General features: G+C 48.1%; 1 protein-coding gene across 3 annotated transcripts in view; it reads right to left on the bottom strand.

The window, feature by feature from the left end:
* Positions 1 to 23,690, bottom strand: part of CAMTA1 (calmodulin binding transcription activator 1) — a 155,002-nt gene that overhangs the window by 13,535 nt on the left and 117,777 nt on the right. The window lies entirely within an intron of this gene.

Here is a 23,690-nt window from a genome sequence, read left to right as displayed (position 1 = left end):
TCTCAGCTGAACTGCCGTCCAGGGGGCCATTTTCAAGGAGGACTGCAGCTGGTGAGGGAAGGCTTAACTCTCTCCACCCACCCCTAATTTTTCCCTGGATGTCAATTAAGCTTAGGGCAAAACCCTTTCTCTATTGGTTTGGGGTGATCTGGGTTAGGGTGCAAATTAATTGAAGACGGTATTTTATTTGAGATTTTTCGGATGAAAAATTATTGGGTGGTCTTTGCCTCCTGTGGAATTTAAACCAATCCGAGTAACCATTTCTACATGTACATATGTAAATGAATGTATGTAAATTTTATGCAAATATGTCTATGGTCCTGGGTCCTGAATCTTTTAAATGATTAGCAACACCCCTGCTTCCATGGCCTGCCAGCCCCAGGGCTGGTGTTGCAAAGCCCTCTCCTCCTTCTGATCTCAAAGAGACCCCCCCCACCTCCTCCTGCCCAGTAAGCAAGAGTTGCAGCCCCAGTTCCTGTCTCCGAGCCTGGGGCCCCTGAGAATGAGCACTTCCTATGTCCAGGACAGGGGCACTCGCCCACTGCGACCCTCCAGCCACAGAGGGGCAGGTCAGCTCAACATGGAATGTGCTGCCACAGCACTTTGCAGGCCCAATGTCCAGGCTATGAAAAAAGGAGATGCCACCCACAGATGCTGTTACTGGGCACTGCAGACCCAGCACAGCCCCAACGGTGGTTTAACAGCTGCTACTGGGGGGAAACGGTCAACGATTTCTGCCCCCCCATTTATCAGCATGCCCCATGATGGAATGTACGGGATACCCCCCTTGTCCGTCTCCCCCCTCCCCCCCCACTTCATGCACCTGTAACACCTACTGCAGGTTGTTCAAAGCAGCAGAATTAGTAACTGCAGCAGAGTTAGTTGGCATGGGCTTTTCGTTCCAGAGAGAATTCGATGGATGTGAAACTCATGGGCATCATCTCAGCTGCAGCCCCCATGCAAGCAAGCAAGAAGCAAGAAGAGAGAGCTAGATATATATCTATATATCTAGAGATATATAGAGGGATACTTTAAATGGAAGAGGAACAGTCCGGCAGGCAGCTAAACTCACCCTTTTGTACCGCCTATGGTCCACCAGAGGGCTTCAGATGCGCAAAACGATAGCAAAGAGCTATTAGCACAGAGACGGCAACAAGAGAGACCTTTCATTCAACAGCTTCAGACCAATGAGGAGGCGTCTGCCTGTGCTAGAGAAGGCAGGGTAGAGGGAGGTCACCTCTCAGGGGCTGGCCAGGAGAGTGGGGACACGGAGGACCTCTGTATGGCCGGTTTCCCCAAGCAGGTGCCCTCCAGACGTACTGGACTGCAGCACCATCTGCCGTTGGGTTGGGGAAGGCTGCCATATAGGAATGAGCAAAACTGAAGGCAAACCCATTTTATTGGGAGCGGATACATAGGAAGTAGCGCTCTGAGGTTCCATGACCTTTCTTCTGTGACCCATGGAGACCAGAATAGGTTCTCTTAGGAAGACGATGTGGTAATTGCAGGCAAGTAGCCAAGAAGAAAAAGGGTTCCATTCCTTGTGGCCCCAGCAATATGGTGGGCTACAAACAAAGCTAAATGGCCTTGAAAAAGGTAAAGGTAAAGGTGTCCCCAACCAGTCATGTCCGACTCTACGGTGCGGTGCTCATCCCCGTTTCTAAGCCGAAGAGCCAGCGCTGTTCGAAGACGCTTCCGTGGTCACGTGGCCGGCATGACTGAACACCGAGGTGCACGGAACGCTGTTACCTTTCCCACCGAGGCGGTACCTATTTATCTACTTGCAATTTCTTGCTTTCAAACTGCTAGGTTGGCAGAAGCTGGGACTGAAGACGGGAGCTCACTCCGTCACGCAGCACTCGGGTCTCGAACTGCTGTCCTGCCAACCTTCCAGTCTGCAGTACAGCATCTTAACCACTAAGCCACCGCGAATCCAAAATGGCTTTGAACCTGGTGGCTTTTCAGGGCCCATTTGTACAAAATTTCACTGCCTTACAAGGGATCTCCAGGTTCCAATTCTTGCAAGAGACATCCAAAAGAAGGCCATCACTTGCGTTTTCAAAGGGTGACCCACCATTTGCTTCTCTCACCCAACCTTGCCCTTCATAATCCGCAATGTTTTGCACAAGATACAGCTGGTAATATCCTATTTCTGTTTAGATGCCAAACAAGCAGTTCCCAAGAAATACCAGCAGCTAGGGCGACAGGTACAGTGCCGGTCCAAGGTTTGGAGGGCCCTGGGGCAAGACACCCTCCACGGGACCCTCCCTCAGTGAATCTACCTTCTCACCACCATGGCCCCCAGCTGTTCTTGTTCCTCCTCCTCTTTCTCATCACTGCTGCCACTTGCTCGCTAGAGAGGCAGAGAGCTAGGGAGCAAGTTACCAGTGGCATCTCTTCCTTCTCACCACCACCATTGCCTGGGCCAGAGAGAGAGGCAAGTGAACAAGCAGATGGCAATGGAAAAGGAGCACGTCCAGGAGGCCCTTGTCAGCGGGCCCATGCTGGGGTGTGGCCCCTTGACAGGTACCTGACCATGCCTATCCATGATGCCAGCCCTGTACAGGTATATCATTCCAGCTACCTGCTAGTCAACTTGTCAAGAATGGACTTAAAACTTTAAAAATTACGGCTAAGTCATAAACAAGAACAGTGCTTCCACAGCAGGTGGCCACCAGAAGCCAAAAACGGCCAGCCACTTGCTTATCCCATATCATCTGTCCCCACCATGTCTGCAGCTGCATGTATGTGCGTGTGAGAGCGCGTGCAGAGAGAGAGATGTGTTTGCTTCTCTCCCTCCCTCATGGGGGGGGGGGATAGTGAAAAAGTCACAAGTAAACAACACAGAGTCCAGTGCAGAAGCAACCCTGTAAGCCAGAAGGTAACAACAAACCTGGGTTATCTCAAAGAGGCTGCACACTTAAGACTTCCAAGTATCTTTTGACTGAATCCATCAGCCAAAGGCTCCTTGAGTAAACTCAGCAGTAAAAGCCTTCCCCAACCTGGTGCCCTCCAGATCGTTTGGACTACAATGCACAGCACTCTTGGCCACTGGCCATGCTGGCTGGGCCTGATAGGAGTTGAGGTCCACAACATCTGGAAGGCACCAGATTGGGGAAGGTTGGGCCCTCTTATGGATGCGTAACTGCTCAGTGGTGAGAGGTCACCGCTGGTCGCCACTGTTGCAGATGCCTTTATGAGGGCCAGATAAAATGGAGTGAGCAAGTATTGGAGCTCTCCAGGAAGTTGCATGTTAAGCGGAAGGAGAAGGGGGAAAGAAAATGCTGGGGCCAAATGCCTGCGATTTGTAGCAGTTGCAAGATGGGGTTTGGCAGGCAGACAGGCTGCAATCCTATACATACTTGCCTGGGATAAAGTCCCACTGAACTCAACTGGACTTGCTTTGGAGTAGCAAAGCCTGCTCAAGACATTCTGCCACCTGAGCGAATACCCCCCGCCACAAGCAGGGAAAGAGAGTGGGGAGGCAGAAAGGGGGGGGGCAGGGAGCAAAGTCAGTGGGCCTGGACTGGCTGGCTCCAGGTCTGCATCAGGCTTTTGGCAGAGCATGTCAGTAGGGCCTGCCCCCGTCCTCTGACACAGCCCTTTCTTCTTTGGCACCACCCCTCACTCTCCAGAACAGATCTCACGTGACAAGACACGTGGTTTTGAATGGCCCCAAAGGTCCATTTCCCTCCTTCGCTTCTGCAGGAGGCGAAGCCGATACGCACGGGCGTTCCTCGGGCTGGGGGGGGGGGGGCATTTCTTTTGAATGCAGCTCTTGGGGTGGCCCCAGGTCAGGGAACCAGCTGCTCCCAGACTTTCCACCTTGGCATGGCAAATACCACTTGTTGGCTGCCCCGAAGTGCGTGGAGGTGCCCATACTACGAAATGTTCCCTCCGTGAAACATACAAGGAAAAATGAGCTTGCAATGACTTCACCCCTCAAGAGTCAAGCATGGGAACTGATCCAGCGTTTAGTTATGACATGCCCTCCCTATGCAGAGCGCTTGCAAACATGAACAGAGCATGTGGGCGCGATCCAGCTAATGGGAAGCACATTGAAATCCCAGTGGCTTCAAGGAGAGGAAGTTGAGCTCTCGCATTTCTCCGGTAAAGAAAGCATGTATTTTTTCAAAGGCTTTGATCTTCCCTAGTAAAAGGGCACTAGAACAATCTAACGTAAGAGAACAGGCTTCTTAGCTCAGAATATTTTGGGGCCAGCAAGAGGCGCTTTCTAATGAAGTGCGGATGGTTCCTGTAGACTGGCCCCACTCAAACGGAAGTGAGATCTTCCCATAGAAATCGATGCAGAAATCCAGCATTTTACAGTAGCTTTACCTGCACATGAGGTGTCCTTCCCCAGAGTAACAGCAAAGGTAGGTGCTAGTGCTCTTTTTGATACAGGACATTTTTGTGTGGGGAAACCTTTTCTTTGGTTTTAAGCATTTAGAGTACAATTTATTTTATTATTTTTAGTATATTTATTACGTTTCAATACTGTCTGATACCCAAAGCTTTTTGAGTGGTTCACAAAAATTAAAACCCTAAAATGCAACACAGTAAACCATACTATAAAACCTTTAAAAGTTTAAGCCATAATAAAAACCAAAAGCAGGGAAAGGTCTAAGAATACAGTGAGACGTTTAGGCTGCAATCCTATACATGTTTAGACACATCCCCTAGCCAGCACATGCTGGGAGTTGTAGGACTGTTTTCTAAGCACGCATAGGATTGCGTCCTTAAAATCAAAACCATAGCAATAAAGTGCCAGAGAGAATAAGAAGCTGTTCACCTGGTGCTGAAAAGACCACAATGTAGGTGCCAGGTGAGCCTCTCTGGGGAGCTCATTCCACAGCCAGGGTGCCACCACTGAAAAGGCCCTCCTCCCAGCAGCCACCTGCCTCACCTCATTTGGTAGGGGCACCAGAGGAGGACCTCTGAAGACTATCTTAGGATCCAGACAGGTATATATGGGAGGAGGCGACCCTTCATGAAACCTAGCCTCAAGTTGTTTAGGATTTTAATAGCACTTTGAACTGGGCCTGGAAACGGACTGGATATAATCATATTGACCAGTCCCCATTAAGAATCCCACTGCCCTATTTTGGGCCAGCTGAAGTAAGCATGTTAATTTGGAAGTAAATCCCTGTACCATCAGGATTTACTCCTGGGAAAGTGTGCAGAAGTGCAATTGCAGAAGTGCAATGTGTCTGCACATACATCAATGGGGCGCAAGACTTCCGCATGAAACTGAGCGCTCGATGTGGCCTGCAAGGGCTCTTCTGCTGGGGCAATTTCAGGATAACCATTTTGGGGGGGGATTTTTAGTTGGAAAACCAAACCAGTTTCAGCGCCTCAATCCAGCTATATTAATACATTGCAGGGATATGAGAAGCTCCGCACCCCCACCCTGGTTAGCAACAGCCCCCACTGCAATCGGCCAGGGCTATTTTTATTTTAAAATAAAACTAATGAAAACCACACAAAATAAGACCTGAATTAGAAAGAGCCCTTTTTACTGCTACCTTTCGTTTGTCCACAGACACGCTGGTGCCCAAGCTGTGACTGTCCAAAGAGCTGAGAGATTAAACACAGAGCACTGGCCTCGCTTGATCCAGCCAGCCCCCTCTTCCACGCCCCCTCCCTACAAAGCGCAAAGGTGAAGCTAAGCAGGACAGGCCAAGCAGGAGGCGCGGTCGGGCATGCTCCGCTCTGCCACAGCTGCCCCGCTGAAACGCAGAAGCGAGGGTGCGGGGGCCTGGGCAGCACTGTCAAGGGCTGCCTCTGACCACGCGGCCAATGGGCAGGAAGGGAGGCAGAGAGGGCGGGGAGGGAGGAGGGAGCCAATGGGAGGCGGGGAATGGAGGACTGGGCGGGAGCAATGGCGGATGGGCAGGTGGTCCCCCCCATCTGCTACCTGAGCCATGAGGCTCACCGTGGTAGAGCCAGCCCTAGCCATGCGCAGAACTGCTCTCCGACTTAGAGGCGGCCTCTGCCAGGTGCAAGACAGATTTCAGGTTAAACAAGAGGACGGAGGGAGGCGGAGTGGACCGTCAGGGTTCAGACCTCTACAGATGACACCAGACTGTAGAGATAGTGTAAAGCCAGAAAAGAACTCGGGGTCACGCAAGGGGCTTCCAGAGCAGGCTTTTATCGTGCCATGGCCCCTGCCTCTTTCACAGAATTTTATGGGAGGTCCAAATGTAATTTCCCATTTGTAAGCCCCCTGGGCTTTTCCACGGATTTTTCTTTTTTCTTACCAAAAAAAAAATCCATTAAGGAGGAAAAGACGGAATCGCTGCACAAGGATGGGAAGCCTCTCAGTCAGTCTTAAGCAATGATAGCTAAACAAATCCTCCAGTCAGAGGCAGCAGAGTCTCCTGCTGCCGCTGCGGAAGAAACCCTGAGAGAGGGTTGTTCCCAGGAGCGTGGCTGGGCATTTATAAGACTCGGGGCCAGGCCCATGGGACACCAATCTCTATAAAGTGTACATATGCTAATTTGTATCTATATACGCAAATTTATAAAGAATTACTAGGACTTATTTAAACTTCACAGAAGGCAAAGCCAGCCAATTAATTCCCCATTCAAATCACACCAAATAAATACATTCTTTAGTTAATGTACACCCCCAGATCACCCCAAAGCAGTAATTCTCCTTCAATTAATTTGTAATGGTTGTGAACAAGTGTGGAAAAGCGTACAAAAAGAAGGACTGGTAAGTTTTTCATGACTCACTCCCCCCCGCATGCAATCAAGCTTTGGGGAGAAAAAAGCTTCCTCTGGCACCAATGGATACTCAGGGCTCTGGGGAAAAGATCAAGGGTACTGAGAAATTGATCCAGGGCCAGGGCTCCCATAGGCCCAGCCTAGCAATGCCCCTGGCTGCTTCCTTTCTGCCCCTCTTTCAGACTTCCTAGACACAGTGTCAGGAAGGCAGTGCCGCCAAAGGCAGGCTCGCCCCTTTGTGGGGAGACACTTGGGGGGGGGGATACAAGGGCCTCCCCCCTAACATCTGGCTGACTGGTTTTGCAGCTTTTGTGCGTCGGGTTAGCTGTTTCTCCAACAAAATCTTGTTATGTGCCTGAGAGAGAGGGTATGGGCCCAAGTCAGGGGACTTGAGGGGGCCCCAATTAGTGTGATTACAGGTCACGGGAGATATGGCATTGGGAGAAGGGCTAGCCAGCTTAAGGGAACACAGCCCAGTGCAGCTGTGCTGCATTCCACCCACAGGCATGGTGGCTGCCCTATCAGCACGCCCTTGGGTCTCTGGATGCTGCGGTTAAGTGCCAGATCGGTTCAGAATTACGCCTCCCTTATCCATGATTTAATGGTGGACAAGGCGACTGCCGTGACATGCATAACTGAGACCTGGATGGGTGGGCAGGGAGGAGTTGGTCTTTCTCAGCTCTGCCTATGGAGATACTTGGTTCAGTATCAGGGTAGGCTTGAGGGCTGGGTGGAAGGTGGGTTGCTGTGGTTTATAGGAGTGCCATCTCCCTCTGCAGGCTCCCTGGCCGTCTGACTTCTAGCGTGTCTGCACTTTGTGTCGGGCCAGTGGGACAGACTGGGGATTCTGTGGGTGTACTGCCCACCCCGCTGCTCAACAGACTCCCTAGCTGAGCTGATGGAGGTGGTCTCGGGTGTGCTGCTGAGGTCCGCCAGACTGTTGGTTCTGGGGGATGTCAACATTCATGCGGAGGGCACCTTGTCTGGGGTGGCTCAGGATTTCATGGGCTCCATGACAAACATGGGGCTGTCCCAACATGTCATCAGCCCAACGCAGGTAGCAGGGCACACTGTAGTCTTGGTTTTCTCGACTGGACATGGTGATCTGAAGGTGGGGGACATTGCACCAGTCCCTCTGTCATGGTCATATCACTGCTTGAAGTTTAGACTTACGGCGGCATTTCCCCTCTGCAAGACTGGGGGACCTATCACGATGGCCCACCCCTGGAGGCTAATAGATCCGGATGATTTCCAGAGGGCTCTGGGAGGTTTCCAGCTGATATGGCTGGCTCTAATGTCGAAATCCTGGTTGATCTGTGGAATGTAGAAATGATGCGGTTGCTTTGAAAGTATTGTTCCTGGGCACCCTCTCCTGAGTAGAGCTTGTACTGCTCTGTAGTATGCTTCTGAGCTGAAAGTGATGAGACAAAATAGGAGACAGATGGAGAAGAACTCCTAGTGGGTGCAACTGAACCCTGGTGTGTGTGCCTATGGTAAGGTATACTTGGGGGCAGTGAGGGAGGCAAAGAAACATTTTGCTGCCCCTATTCAATCTTCCATATGCCACCCAGAAGAACTTTCAAGGCTGTCTGGGGGCTATTACCTGCTGGCCCTAAGGACACTGTAGACCTGTCCAAGGCCAGCTGTAATTCATTTGCTGGACACTTCCAGGATAAAATATCTTGCATCCGCCAGGACCTAGACTCCAGCGTTACAGCAGGTGAATTTGGTGAGGTATCCAGTGTACACCCTTGTCCAGTTTTCTTGGATGAGCTTCAGTTGGTACAGCTCAAGGGCATTGACAAGGTGCTTGGACAGGTTCATGCAACCACTTCCATACTGGATCCTTCCCCACTTGGCTTATAACAACTGGAAGGGAAGTAACAGGTGGCCGGGCCAGGGAGGTGATAAATGCAACCTTGCATGAGGTAATGGTCCCAGGCCACCTCAAAGTGGCAGTGGTGAGACCACACCTGAAGAAACCCTCCCTGAACTTCAAAAATCTTAATAACTTTAGTCCAGTGGCAAGTGTTCCTTTCCTGAGCAAGGTCCTTGAGTGGGTGGTTGCCAACCAGCTCCAGACATTCTTGGATGAGACTGATTATCTAAATCCATTTCAGTTGGGGTTCAGGCAGGGGTTTGGCATGGAAACAGCCTTGGTTGCCCTGTATGATGACCCATGTCATGAGAGAGATAGCAACTTTTGATACCAATGGCCATGGTATCCTTCTGGGATGACTGTCTGAGTTGGGAGTGGGAGGATCTGTATTGTGGTGGTGTCACGCCTACCTGGATGGTTGGCTCCAGGTGGTACTTGGGGGATATTGCTTGGCCCCGTGGAGTTTTTGAGTGCTCATCTGGAGTTTTGGAGTGCACTGTCATCAGTATGCTGATGACACGCAGCTCTATTTCTCCTTTTCATCTCCTTCAGGTGGCTGTGGATGTGCTAAATTGGTACTTGGCTGCGACAATGGACTGGATGAGGGCTAATAAACTGAAACTTAATCCAGGCAAGACTGAGATGCTGCCAGTGGGTGGTTCTTCTGACCGGATGGAGGGTGCCCAACCTGTTCTGGATTGGGTTGCACTCCCCCTGAAGGAGCAGAGCAGGTTCATAGCTTGATGGTTCTCCTGGAGCCATCTTTGTCAATTGAAGCTCAAGTAGTCTCAGTGGCTCAGGGTTGTTGTTGTTCAGTCATTAAGTCGTGTCCGACTCTTCGTGACCCCATGGACCATAGCATGCCAGGCCTTCCTGTCCTCCGTGCTCTCCCGGAGTGTGCTCAAGTCCATATTCATGGCATCGGTGATGCTATCTAGCCATCTCAGCCTCTGCCGTCCCCTTCTCCTTTTGCCTTCCATCTTTCCCAGCATCAGGGTCTTTTCCAGGGAGTTTTCTCTTGGCATTAGGTGGCCAAAATATTTGAGCTTCAGCTTCAGTATCTGTCCTTCCAATGAGCACTCAAGGTTGATTTCCTTGAGGATGGACTGATCTGACCTCCTTGCAGTTCAGGGGACTCGTAAGAGTCTTCTCCAGCACCACAGTTCGAAAGCATCAATTCTTCGGCGCTCAGCCTTCCTTATAGTCCAGCTCTCAGCCATACGTTACTACTGGGAAAACCATAGCTTTGATTAGACGGACCTTTGTCGGCAAGGTGATGTCTCTGCTTCTTGCTATGCTGTCTAGGTTGGCCACAGCTTCCCTCCCAAGGAGCAAGCGTCTTTTAATTTCATGGCCACTGTCACCGTCTGCAGTGATCTTGGAGCCCAAGAAAGTAAAATCTGTCACTGCTTCCATTTCTTCCCCTTCTATATGCCTGGAAGTGATGGGGCCAGATGCCATGATCTTAGTTTTTTTTTAATGCTGAGTTTCAAACCAGCTTTTGCACTCTCCTCTTTCACCCTCAACAAGAGGCTCTTGAGATCCTCTTCGCTTTCTGCCATTAGGGTGGTATCGTCTGCATATCTGAGGTTGTTGATAATTCTCCTGGCAATCTTAATTCCAACCTGTGATTCATCCAACCCGGCGTTTCTCATGATGTACTCTGCATATAAGTTAAATAAGCAAGGCGACAATATGCAGCCTTGTCGCACTCTTTTCCCAATTTTGAACCAATCGGTTGTTCTATGTCCGGTTCTTACTGTTGCTTCTTGGCCCTTGTACAGGTTTCTCAGGAGACAGGTAAGGTGGTCTGGTACTTCCATCTCTTTCAGAATTTGCCACAGTTTGTTGTGATCCACACAATCAAAGGCTTTAGCGTAGTCAATGAAGCAGAAATAGATGTTTTTCTGGAATTCTCTTGCTTTCTCCATGATCCAGCAAATGTTGGCGATTTGATCTCTAGTTCCTCTGCCTCTTTGAAAACCCTCTTGTACTTCCGGTAGTTCTCGGTTCGCATACTGCTGAAGCCTAGCTTGTAGGATTTTGAGCATAACCTTGCTGGCATGTGAAATGAGCAAAATTGTACAATAGTTTGAACACTCTTTCGATACCATCGACCATGGTATCCTTCTGGATAGACTGTCTGGGTTAGGAGTTGGAGGCACTGCACTACAGTGGTTCCGCTCCTACTTGGATGGCCGATTCCAGAGGGTGGTGCTGGGGGATTATTGCTCTTTTGAGGGTTCGCCTCCTCCCATATGTGCCTGCCCGGACCTTAGGATCATCGTCAGCGGCCCTTCTCCGTGAGCCCCTGCCAAAGGAAGTGAGGCGGGTGGCTACTAGGAGGGCTTTTTCTGCTGTGGCACCCCGGCTCTGGAATGAGCTCCCTAGTGAGGTTCGCCTGGCATCTACATTGTATTCCTTTCAGTGCCAGGTGAAGACCTTTTTATTTTCCCAGGCATTTTAGCATTTTAGCTTTCTAAATTTTTAGCTTTGTTGTTTTAAATCTGTATTTTTAACTCCTGCACTGCTGCTAGGCTTTATTGTGGTTGTATTGTTATATTGTGGTTTTAATGTTCTATATATTTTAAATTGTTTTATTGTGTGTTGTTTGGTTTTAATTTTTGTGAACCGCCCAGAGAGCTTCAGCTATTGGGCGGTATAGAAATTAAATAAATAAATAAATAAACAAACAAACTCTTTGGCATTGCCCTTCTTTGGCACTGGAATGTAAACTGACCTTTTCCAGTCTTGTGGCCACGGTTGAGTGTTCCAAATTTGTTGGCATATTGAGTGCAGCTCTTTAACAGCATCATCTTTTAGGATCTTAAATAGCTCAGCTGGAATACTGTCATCTCCGCTAGCTTTGTTGTTAGTAATGCTTATTTATTTTATTTATTTCATTTCTATACTGCCCAATAGCCGAAGCTCTCTAGGCGGTTCACAAAAATTAAAACCAAACAGCACACAATAAAACAATTTAAAATATATAGAACATTAAAACCACAATATAACAATACAGCCACAATAAAACCTAGCAGCAGTGCAGGAGTTTAAAATACAGATTTAAAACAGCAAAACTAAAAATTTAGAAAGCTAAAATGCCTGGGAAAATAAAAAGGTCTTCACCTGGCGCCGAAAGGAATATAATGTAGCTGCCAGGCGAACCTCACTAGGGAGCTATGAATCTATGATTCTATACTATTCTATGAGCTTATTCCAGAGCCGGGGTGCCACAGCAGAAAAAGCCCTCCTCCTAGTAGCCACCTGCCTCACTTCCTTTGGCAGGGGCTCACGGAGGAGGGCCGCTGATGATGATCTTAAGGTCCGGGAAGGCACATATGGGAGGCGGCGATCCTTCAGGTAACCTGGCCCCAAGCCGTTAAGGGCTTTGAATGTTAACACCAGCACTTTGAATCGGGCCCAGAAATGGACTGGCAACCAGTGCAGCTGGAAGAGTACTGGCATAATATGAGCTCGCAGGCCAGTCCCTGTTAACAATCTTGCTGCCCTATTTTGGACCAGCTGAAGTTTCTGGACCATTTTCAAAGGCAGCCCCACGTATAATGCATTGCAGTAATCCAGACGAGACGTTATCAGAGTGTGGATAACTGTAGCTAGGCTCTCTCTGTCCAGATAAGGGCGTAGTTGGTATACCAGCCTCAGCTGATAAAAAGTGCTCCGTGCCACTGAGTTCACCTGTGCCTCAAGTGACAGTTCTGGATCCAAGAGCACCCCCAAACTACGAACCTGATCCTTTAGGGGGAGTGCAACCCCCTCCAGAACAGGTTGAATATCACCTAGCCAGGCAGATGCTTCCTAAGGCCCACTTGACTTCACTCTCTAGGATGTCCAGCTCAAGTTCAGTGACTGCACTATCATGGCTATCAGGGACATTCAGATCTTTCCTGTATAGTTCTCCTGTGTATTCTTTCCACCTCTTCTTAATCTCATCTGCTTCTGTTAGGTCCCTGCCTTCTTTGTCCTTTATCATGCCCGTCTTTGCACAAAACATTCCCTTGATATCTCCGATTTTCTTGAAGAGATCTCTAGTCTTTCCCATTCTTGAACGAAAGAAATCCTTGATTTCTTTGCATTGTTCATTTAAGAAGGCTCAGGGTGCCTTCTACCAACTTTGGTTGGTAGCCCAGCTATGCCCTTATCTGGACAGGGCTAACCTGGCTTCAGTTGTCTATGCTCTGGTAACCTCCAAATTAGATTACTGCAACATATTCTACATGGGGCTGCCTTTGAAGATGGTTTAAAAGCTGCAGTTTGTGGAAAACACAGCAGCCAGACTGTTAACAGGAACAAGACGGCCCAACCATATAACACCGATTCTGGCCTGTTTGCACTGGTTGCCTGTATGTTTTTGAGACCATTCAAAGTGCTGGTTTTGACCTATAAAGCCTTACATGGCTCAGGACCACAGTATCTAATGGAATGCCTCTCCTAGCATGAACTGACCCATACACTATACTCTGCATCCGAGGCCCTCTTCTGGGTACCTCCTCTGAGGGAAGCTTGGAGGGCGGCAACAAGGGAGAGGCCCTTCTGAGTGGTGCCCCCCCATTTATGGAACCATCTCCCCAATGAGGCCTGCCTGGTGCCAACATTGACATCTTTTTGGCGCCAGGTTAAAACTGCCCTCCTCTCTCAGGCATTTGGCAGCATATAACGAGTCTTTTTGATCAGTTCCTGGGTTGTCTCTGGCTGTTTTAAATTGTTTTAGATATATGTTGTTGTTGTGCATGCTATCTGTTTTATGTCCCTATGTGAATCGTTTTTATACTTTATATAATGTATTTTAATGGTTTTTAATTTTTGTGAACTGCCCAGAGTGCTTCAGCTATGGGGCGATATAGAAATATAATAAATGAATGAATTGTAGCAGCCATATCGGGGGTCAGACTAAGTAGCCTCATGCAGTCTCATGCTTCATGTTCTTGCTGAGCTCTTTCTCCCTTGAATATATTGTTGTAAGCTGACGAGACACAGGAATTCCTTATCTTGTCAAAGGTCATACAATTGTATATCTTGTTCTCTGCTGTTCTCTTTTGTTCTCTCCTTATCATGGCTACCCTATAACCCAGTTCTTGTATTATAAACAATGGTGCTGGAAAAAGAAATGTTGAGGACTGCAACCCCACGCGGGAGGGGGAGGAGGAGCCGTTTCATATGTGTCACAATGTCTATAAAAACAATGTGCTGATGTATTTCGGGGCTTCTGGCTCTTTGGAAATGATTCCAGCCTTAAGCCCGTGCGTTAAAAAAAGAATCTCTTTTTCCTTCACTCCGTGGTCTCTCCGACTCTGGGTTCTGCAACATAAATGGTGCCATGACTCGGATGTGGCAGGCTCTGAGCCAGACAGGTGGCATTTGCCTGCTCTTGATCGCCGCACCGGGAAGACGAGCTCAGTGCACGCCTCCCTTTCTTGGCGCCACCGACCTTTTTGTCGGGTAAATGGGAGAAAGCCTGCACCGGGATCGCCCAAACGGCAGCGAGCGGCAAGAGAACCTTGGGAAGCGGAGGAAGGAACTTGAGCCCTGCCTGTATCGCAGCTGCAATTGAGTTGAAACCCACATTGGAAGCCTTCAGGAGAAAGGCAAGTATATGGGAAAAAGAGGGCCTCGCCTTTAGGGAGAAAGGCCACTGGGCAGAAAAAAAGAGGGCCCCGCCTTATGAAGGTCAGTGTTGGTGGTATACGTATACAAAAGAACCTACTCCTTGCGGGGTAGAAGGGGGGCCTGATCACACCCCCGAGTGGGCGCCAGTACCCAGCACGCCAGTACTCAGTAGGAAGCTGAGGAAGCTGGGGAAGCCACTTTCCGCTCTGGTAAAAAGTGGGAAAAGTGGGTGGCAGGGACATATGGATGCAGTGGAGAGATTGATGATTGTGTGAGTGGCTACTGCGGTTTCTGACGCATACCGTTGACCGTCCGGGTGCCCAGGCCAGTAGCAAAGTGCGTGGTGTGTAAAATCCTCTTGTGTTGGCCAGTGAGACCCCTTACTCACTGACCAATTCCCATTCCCTAATTGTGTCTGTCTTCAATTTAGGAGGGAGGCTATGGGTGGTGGGGGAAGCAAACCTTGCACCCCCTTGAGATGTATGTCAAACAAAGAAGGAAAAGGGTTTAAAAAAAAAAGATTCAGAATAGAGAGAGAAAACAGCAAAAAGCTCAAGGTCGAGCTGAGAGAAAAAAAAGAACAAGATCTGAGGCTGTTAATTAGAAAAATGTTGCAGGACAGTCTGGCTTTTAACAAAGCGTGGGAGCGTGAGAGTGTGAGGCCGAAGAAGTAGCTGTTAGCCTAGCGTGCCGAGAGAGGGGGGGCAGGAAAATTGCCCACAACGTTCTGAGTTGTGCAACATCATCACCTCGCCTAATTGAGATGAAATCCCTAAGAAATGGAAACTGAAAATGAAGATCCAGAAGATGAAGGCAAAATAGAAAATAAAGGTGAAGAATCAGCCCCCAGAGCACAAGCTAGACCCCTCTTCGAGTGAAAAGTGTGCCATAAGACTGTCCCAAAGCAGAATGAAGCGGAAAGACAACGTTGAAGATCTCTGTCAAGGTAACCGTGTTTAGCTTTGAACTGTGTTAAAATTGCATAGAGCCTGTAGCTACTGACCATCAGCTATATAATTTCTGAAGAGCGTAACCATTAAGCTTTTGCCGTGGGATTCCCTGCAATGAAGAAATCTCACTGATTTAAGTGTCCAGTGTTACACTGCCTAAGTGTGTGTGCTGAAGAGACCGAGAAACCAGACAGCATGTTCCTGGCCAAGCCAAAAACGCTACTACCATGCTCCTGGAAGCTGCAATAAACTGTGTAAGCTGGGAGACCCAACCTGATTGAGAAGAAAAGAAGATATTGGAGCAACTGTCTTAAAAAACAATGAGATCTGTGTAGCTGGCTGGCTGACGCTGTCAGTGATGTTACAACTTTAAATTAAGACTGTTTTCCTGTTTGAGACCCGAGCGAAGAAAGCTGGCCCGAGTTATTTGTTGCCCGTGCCAAAGCAAGAATTTGGCTGCCCTGTACCTCATCCTGTCCTGTTTTAAGCTTGGGATTTACAAATACAAACAAACTGAGAAGCTTGCCTTTGAAGTCCTGCAAATCACCCCACCGCCTCCCCGAAGATTAATGGCTGCCTGAAAAATGCAAGTATAAGGCGATGCCCATCACCCCCCAGCGTCCTGAGTTTCGGCACTCAGTGTTTCAGTGCTTTCGTGTACCAGGTTAGAAGAGGAAAAAAAAAGAGTAAGTTTTTAAAATGTCTGTGAGAACCTGACAGAAGTAGAATAAAATTTACAGAGGAGTTGCCCAGGTTAAAGCGTCACGGCTAGAGAGCTGAGCTGTGCCGCTCTGTTTAGACAGAGGCCTTGCTAAAAAGTTAAAGGCCCTTGTCTGTCAGGAGGGGTGTAGGGCCACACTTTCCCTTTTTAAACTGATGCAAAAGTGGAGAGCCTTTGCTGGAAACATCTCATCTTCATTGCCCAGAGCCTTCTCTGTTTGCCTCCATCATCATCTGGGCTTTTTAGAGACACTCTGCACATGGACTAAAATTTTAAATTGTCAAAGACTGCCATGGACAGTGCTGTGAAGCTTTGGATAAACTTGAACTCTCATCGTTGTGGACCGTGTGTCTGTGTTTGTAGTCAGCTCAGTGTACAGCAAGCTGAGTTTGATCTATGACTTTTAGATTTCCTTCTGCTAAAACTCATGCAGCATAGAGTTGCCGAGGCAAAAATGGTGACCTAGAACTCTTTGCGTGTGTGGGTATGCCCGTCCCTTGATGTTAATGGGCCCTGAGCTTTCAGCCAGAAGAGCAGTATGATTCCTGGATCTGTTCCATCATGCCTTACCATGCAAAAAGTGTTTTCCATTCATTGTGTTAAATTGCAGAAAAAGTTTGTTGTATATATTTTATGATTTCTTAAATATCATAAAATATACGTGATATTTGCAGATTAGTGTTAGTTGCAACTCCAAATAATACTAAGTGTGGTTCCCAATGGATGACAAGGAGAAAAGACAAAGGCAAGTAGAAAAGAAGGAAATAGAGAAAGTAGCAGACAGATAGAGAGAAAAAAAAGAAAGAAAAGGCAAGAGGCAAAGAAAAAAAAAACATTTATAAAAAAAAAAGCGTGGCCATAGTTGCCCCCAGGGTAAATTAAAAGCAGCTGATTGTGCCTGGAGCTTATTACCTGGGATAAAGTAGCCACAATAATGTAATAGTTCTTTAAGATGAAGAAAATGTAACTAGAAGGAGAAGAAGAGCCTATCCCAAATGTGTGTCATTGGGACTAGTGTAAGGCAGAAAGGTTTAAGTAAGTGAGTTTAACTTGAAAAAGACAAATAAAGAGACAAGGCTGGTGCATGGAGCAGAAAGTTTTATGTAAAAAGTTTGAAACATGATCTGCAATACAGGCAGATCAGCAAAGAAAAAGAAAGCAAAAGAAAGAGAAAAAATTTGTCTTCCCATACTAATAAATAAAAGTGTTATCAAGCACTTTGGGAAGCAAAGTTGTTTACAGGAAGCTGTGCCTGAAAACCAAACACTTCTAGCCTATGCTAAAAATGCTTGCTAGTGTTGTGCTGCCTCATGGGTAACATGTATGGTATAAAACCCATTTAGCCCAATAGCTCGTGGTTCAGAGAAGCTGTCTGATCCAACCATTAAGTACGCCTGTGTGCTTTAAGTTACCCAATAAAGTCTCCTTGTAAGTACCCCCCCCCCCCCCGCTGGAATCCCAAAACACAAGTGGGGCTAGAGAGCCTCACCCAGTATCAAACCCTGCTTTTAGAAGCCATGAAAGCAGGTATGAAGAAGTCATTTAATATGACCAAAGTGTCTAAAGTGCTGCAAGGTGCCACTGAGGCCCCAGAGCGTACTTGGAGCATCTTTCAGATGCCTATTGCCAGTATACCCCCCTCAACCCAGAGGCCCAAGAAGACATAAACGAAAAAAGAAAAGAAGAAGACCCGGCAGAGGCAGAAGATTCTTAAAAAAGAACCAGTGTGCCCAGTGTGGACAAGATAGACATTAGTGGCATGAATGCCCAAATAAAATAAATCAAATACACAAAGGAGAAAACCAAAGGGGCTAGAATGGGCGAAGAGGGAGACAGCTTGAGAGGGGCCGTGACATTGACTGTGAGGGGCTGTGACACTGACTTCATGATTGACACTGGAGCGGCATCAAGAGCAAGCAAACGTTAGCCTTAAACAAGAAGTCCAAACACTGAGCAACGTTCTTCAAGCCCAGCGTCGCTTTGTCTTAAAGAATAAGCCATTCCTATCACAGAAGTTCATCCTTTCCAACCAGGAGTTAAAGTATGAGTTAAAGAGAGAAAAATAACCCTTTGACTCCCAGATGGAGAGGACTGAAAACTGTCATACTTTCCACCCCCGCAGCTATGAAAGCAGCTGGAGTTAAACCCTGGATACATTAGACACGAGTCAAGAGAGCGAGAGGGGGAGAGTAGACTATGAACAAAAATCCTAAAAATCCTTTGAAAGGATTTCTTTCCTTTTCAAAAATCCTTTAAAAATCATTCTGAAAAAGCAGTAAGAAGACTCAGGCTAGACCTTACTGTGGACACACCGGGAGACTGTCCCCCTGCGTACGGTCAGACCTGCAACTGGAGAATTGAAGAAGGGGACTAGACCCTACTGCAGCTTGCCAGGTGAATAGCTGCCCAGCGTACGGTCAGATCCCAAAGAAGATCAAACATGCGTGTTGTAGTGTTAGTAGTGTTGCATTGTGTCTCCTTAATAAGGTGCAAAAAGGGGGGCCAGCCCCTGAAAGAGAAGTTTGTCCCAGTGATTTGCTGATAATTACTGGCTTCACCTGGCTAACATCACGAGAGTAAAACATTTTTGTTTGCCAAGAGATATACCTGCAAACAGGCTTATTAGCTCTTGCCCAATACCTGTCTGTAGACATCCTGGGAAAATTCAAAAAGATACCATGTTAAGAGTTTATGGTGTAAGTTTAACTTATTCCCAAAATGCTAATTGGGGCGTAGTTGCAAAGATCCTACCCCCTACAGAGTTCACTCTACGCACCCCCATCGTCGCTACGTGTGCACAAATGCTTAATTGTCAAAACTTTTTCCAGAAAATACAAAGCTATCCCTGGCCCCCTTCCACTGTAATAAAATTCAAAACATATCTTTTAATGATGCCCACATACTTTTGCCTCACAGATGGTTTCAGACATGTAGTTCCCGCACTTGGTCATTCATTCCTGCCAACTTGTCTAATAACCACCCATGTTGCCTCAGCCGCCAACTGAACTAGTGCCAATTCTTCCCCTGTGGCCCGAGAAAATCCGTCGACGGCAGCCTCGAGCACTCCAACTAACTAAAAATTGTAATAGTCATGTGCAGTTATATTCTGACTCAGAAAAATTGGCCTTAGCAATGTCACTGGTTGGGGTTCCAGGTTTAGCCTTGGCTGATAGTCTGGAGATCAGCCGGTTAGCTTGCAGCTTAGCCAAAAGCATAAATGCCACCTCACGAGCATTGTCATTGTTAAATAAAGAGTTGCGTGATCTAAGAGGTGCAGTTCTAGAAAATAGAGCTGGTATAGATTACCTCTTCCTTCTTCATCATTTAAGTTGTGAGACACACCAAAAGCTCTGTTGTTTTAACTTAACTGATAATGGCAATGCTGTAGATGAACAGATCAACAAGCTGCACAATATAGTAGCTAACAAAACAATAAGACAAAACAATTAGCTCAATTAGTTAACCCCTTGGCTTCCAGATTTTAGCTGGCTTAAAAGCATTGTTCATCCTAATTCTACCAGTGTTGTTCATAAAAGTTCTGTTATGTCTCTGCGTTCCTTGTCTTATGCGCTGTTTAACCAATCTGTTTTATGTCTCAGCTAGTAAAACTGCTGCCCTCTACGCTCTAATAGCCCAACAAGAGGCTAAGTAATATGTATGTCACAAAAAGCTTTGTATAGTTATCAGAAATGCTATAATTGTAATGAAATTATGCATTTAAGGGGGGAATGTAGCAGCCATATCGGGGGTCAGACTAAGTAGCCTCATGCAGTCTCATGCTTCATGTTCTTGCTGAGCTCTTTCTCCCTTGAATATATTGTTGTAAGCTGACGAGACACAGGAATTCCTTATCTTGTCAAAGGTCATACAACTGTATATCTTGTTCTCTGCTGTTCTCTTCTGTTCTCTCCTTATCATGGCTACCCTATAACCCAGTTCTTGTATTATAAACAATGGTGCTGGGAAAAGAAATGTTGAGGACTGCAACCCCACGTGGGAGGGGGAGGAGGAGCCGTTTCATATGTGTCACAATGTCTATAAAAACAATGTGCTGATGTATTTCGGGGCTTCTGGCTCTTTGGAAATGACTCCAGCCTTAAGCCCGCGCGTTAAAAAAAGAATCTCTTTTTCCTTCACTCCGTGGTCTCTCTGACTCTGGGTTCTGCAACAGAATGAAATTAATGAATGCATCTGGCTGACCTCTGTTGGGGACAGCATGGCTGGACCCAATGGGCCTTCATCCAGCCACTGGGTTCTTCTCATAATTGGCAAACTGGGAGCCCTGTAATGCTCAGGAACACCCCCTCCCCCTCCTGGGGTGACTCCCATTGCTCTGTGGCTTGGTGCTGGTGGCACCATATTACTTGTGGACCAGTACGAACCACAGTTCATGTAAACCAGGTGCCCCCAGCACTACGTTTCCAAACCACGGTCTCAATCTTTGATTTACAAAAGGGCCATGGCATGTGCCCTGATTTAAAATCACCACCAAAAAGACAGATTTCAGCTCATCCCCCCCTTGTAATTCATGTATTTCCTGAACAAAAGTTCTTCCTCTTCAGTTCCTAGAACAACTAAGTCACATTGGCTTGTGACTGAAATGTGCCTTTACACCACATGATCAGTTTGTTTGCTTTTTCAGTGCAGTCAACCGCAACATTAATTTGGGCTTAAGTGACAACCAAGGGGAGCAATTGTGACATCAATGAATTTCTGTTTCACCCACTCTACATACATCTAAAACAGATCATGTCCAGCTAACACTGGGGGTGGAGGGACTACGCCATTGCTTTCAGTAGCTTTGCTGTTCCTGGGAGCCCAGAAGACACCAGAGACCCCCGAACCGCGGCTGGGTTCTGTCCGTTCTTGGCAGAACTCCTGCCTCACAGCGTTTCTGCCCCAAACCTGCCTCTGCTCCCCAAAGGGCACCCCAAACCCCCACCCCGAGTTGGCTGCCTTGCTTTGTGCTCTAGGCAGTTCCTAGGGTCACCCAACAGCCCGAAGGGCATTCCCAGAGGTATACGCGGGGTGCCGACTGTAAGCTTCAGGTGTGTTGAATCAGTACAGATCACACCTGCCAGCTACTGGGGACAGGCCCCAGTCCCTGGGAGCAGCATTGCCCGCACAGAGGTTGAGGACCTCCACCGCCACACCCACTCAACAAATCCCGGGTTAGTACATAGGCTGCTGCAGAAAGAAGCTACATAGGGGCTGGATCTGCATTTTTATCCCCCTACTAGATATTCATATGATTGTTATGAATTGCACCTGTGCAAATGTTGCTCCCTCCAGCGTCTCGCTGGTCTTCCTCTCCAGGCCCCATCAAGATCCAGGGCTCTTCTTCCTCAGAGTGTGGCTGTTCCACACATGATGCAGAAGGAGAATCCGGGACTGTACCACTACCTATGCACGATGGCAGAGTCATGCCCCCCATTGTCAAACACACACTTCCAGCATAAAGAATTCTGTCAGATTAGGGAGACAGGTATAATAAGCCTTTCCCCCCGATGTGCTAGTTCATTAAATGCAGGGAGGGGAGCATTAAAACATCTGACAGCCTCCCCACACACCCCCACAGTCTGAAATGGCACACCTTGCTCCAAAGCATGCCCAGACCAGCTCTCAGTTCATCCCAGTCCAGGCCTCTCTGATGCACCCGGCCACCTCCACTTGTCTTCCTGCCTCAAGTACCAGACTGTGAATCACATGGCTTGGGGTTGAGAAGGTGCAGTTGGGGGGGCCTCCCCCCCAAGCCCATTTCCTGCCACCAAGCGTCTTGGCTTGTTTCCAAGGAAGCACATCCATCCGTGGATTGCTAAAACTTTGCAGTGGCCTCTTCTTGGCCTCCATCCTGAACAATCCTGTAACAAGAGTCCAGCAGAGCCAGACAGGCAGGGCACTGCCAGAGAACGTACTTGGCTGGGGACGGGGCATGTCCAGATGCAACAAGGCTCTTGCCTGACTCAGCTTTGTCATGCGAAGGGGAAGGAACCTTGGCTAGAAGGCTCACCCTCATGACAAATGCCTCTCCTCCTCCTCCTCTTCTGCATGGAGGATGCCAAGAGAAACTGAAGGGCAACTGAACTTAACATGTGAACATAAGAAGAGCTGTGCTGGATAAGACCAAGGGTCCATCTAGTCCAACATTCTGTTCACACAGTGGCCAACTAACTGCTGACCAGGAACCCACAAGCAGGACACGAGTGCAACAGCATCCTCCCACCAGCAACTGGTACACTGCCTCTGGTAAAGGAGATAGCACATAGCCATCAGGACTAGGAGCCATTGAGAGCCTTCTCCTCCTCCAGGAATTTATATAATCACCCTTTAAAGCCATCCAAATTGGTGGCCATCCCTAATCTTGTGGTAATGAATTCCATAGTTTAACTCTGCACTATGTGAAGAAAAAGCCTTGCCTGTGGAAGTGGGCATGCAAGAGGGCACACATGAGCAGGCCCCCTGGCCCAACACTGTCTTGGACGTTCACACTGCCTCCCACCCCTCCTTTGGCAAAAGCAGCCCAAACCCAGGCTGACACGCAAGATTCTGGGGCGGTGGCAGTCATGCATCCCTCCTCACCCTGTGCCCTTAAGCAGCCAGCCTGTGGAGATGGAGGGGGGCAGCTTTGCGACGCAGGACTGATGGTGGAGCTGCCCCCCTCCCCGGAAATGTGGAAGACCCTGCCAGCAGCTGGCAGCGAGCCAAAGAGGCAGGTGGGACTGGCCACGAAGGTGGGGGGAGCTGCCACACCTCTTCCCTGGCCACTGAGGGCAGGCACAGCAAACCTTCCCGGACCCCCCGCCCAGACCTCAGAATGGGACCTCATTCCATTCCAGGGCTGGTCTAGTGGATAATGCTTTTTTAAAGTCAAAATTATTTATTTATTTGTTTATTTATGAGTGACATTTGTCTGTTCCTCCACAACAATGTTCTCTAGGTGGCTTACAATAAACAAACAAACATAAGAACAATGTAAATACAAAACAGTACCTACAACCATGCGATCAAAGGCAACATAAAATATAACAAAACTCGCAGTACCCCAAAAACCCGCAGTGCCCCAAAATTAAATAGACAGGTTTTAAATACAAGAGGTCCAGACTGGATGAGTTTGTTTAAAAGGACAACCTTCACCTGGTGCCCAGAGCACCCTAGGGATGGTGCCAGGCAAGCCCCTCTGGGAAAGCCTTCCCAAAACTGGGCTGCCCCTACTGAAAAGGCCTGCTCCCTGGCAGTTAAGCGTCTCACTTCATTTGGCAGTGGCACTCTGAGTAAGATCTTAATGTTTGGGTAGGTACATATGTGAGTAGATGCTCCTTTGGGTCACCCGGTCCCAAGCTGCTTAGGGCTAAATCCAGCACTGGAAACTGGCCCTGGAAACAGACTGGGAGCCAGCACAGCTGACAAAGCATCAGCGCAATATGCTCAAACTTCCCAGTCTTAATCATCAGTCTGACAGCCCTAGTTTGGAGAAACTGCAGTTTACAAATTGTTCGCAAAAGCAGCCACACGTACAATGCACTGCAAGAGGTAGGTGGGAGGTTAACTGAGCATAGGAAATCCAAGCAGGAGAGGCACCAAATAGCGCCTCCCAGGACCAGCCAGGGCAGCCTGTCCAGAAGGACACCACAGTTGGCGGTATGCAAAGCTGCTGAGAGATCCAGGAGGAGACATCCCGCCTCTCTTGTGACCAGTGTCACCCCACACAGGGTGACCAAAGGAAGTCTCTCTCCCAAAGCCAGGCCTGAGACATGACTGAAAAGGTCCCAGATAATCAGTTCCA

The sequence above is a fragment of the Heloderma suspectum genome, chromosome 15, assembly GCF_057233095.1.
Source record: "Heloderma suspectum isolate Gila_16-S chromosome 15, 16-S_ref, whole genome shotgun sequence".
Lineage (NCBI taxonomy): Eukaryota > Metazoa > Chordata > Lepidosauria > Squamata > Helodermatidae > Heloderma > Heloderma suspectum.
This window is presented reverse-complemented; position numbering and strand designations above follow the sequence as displayed.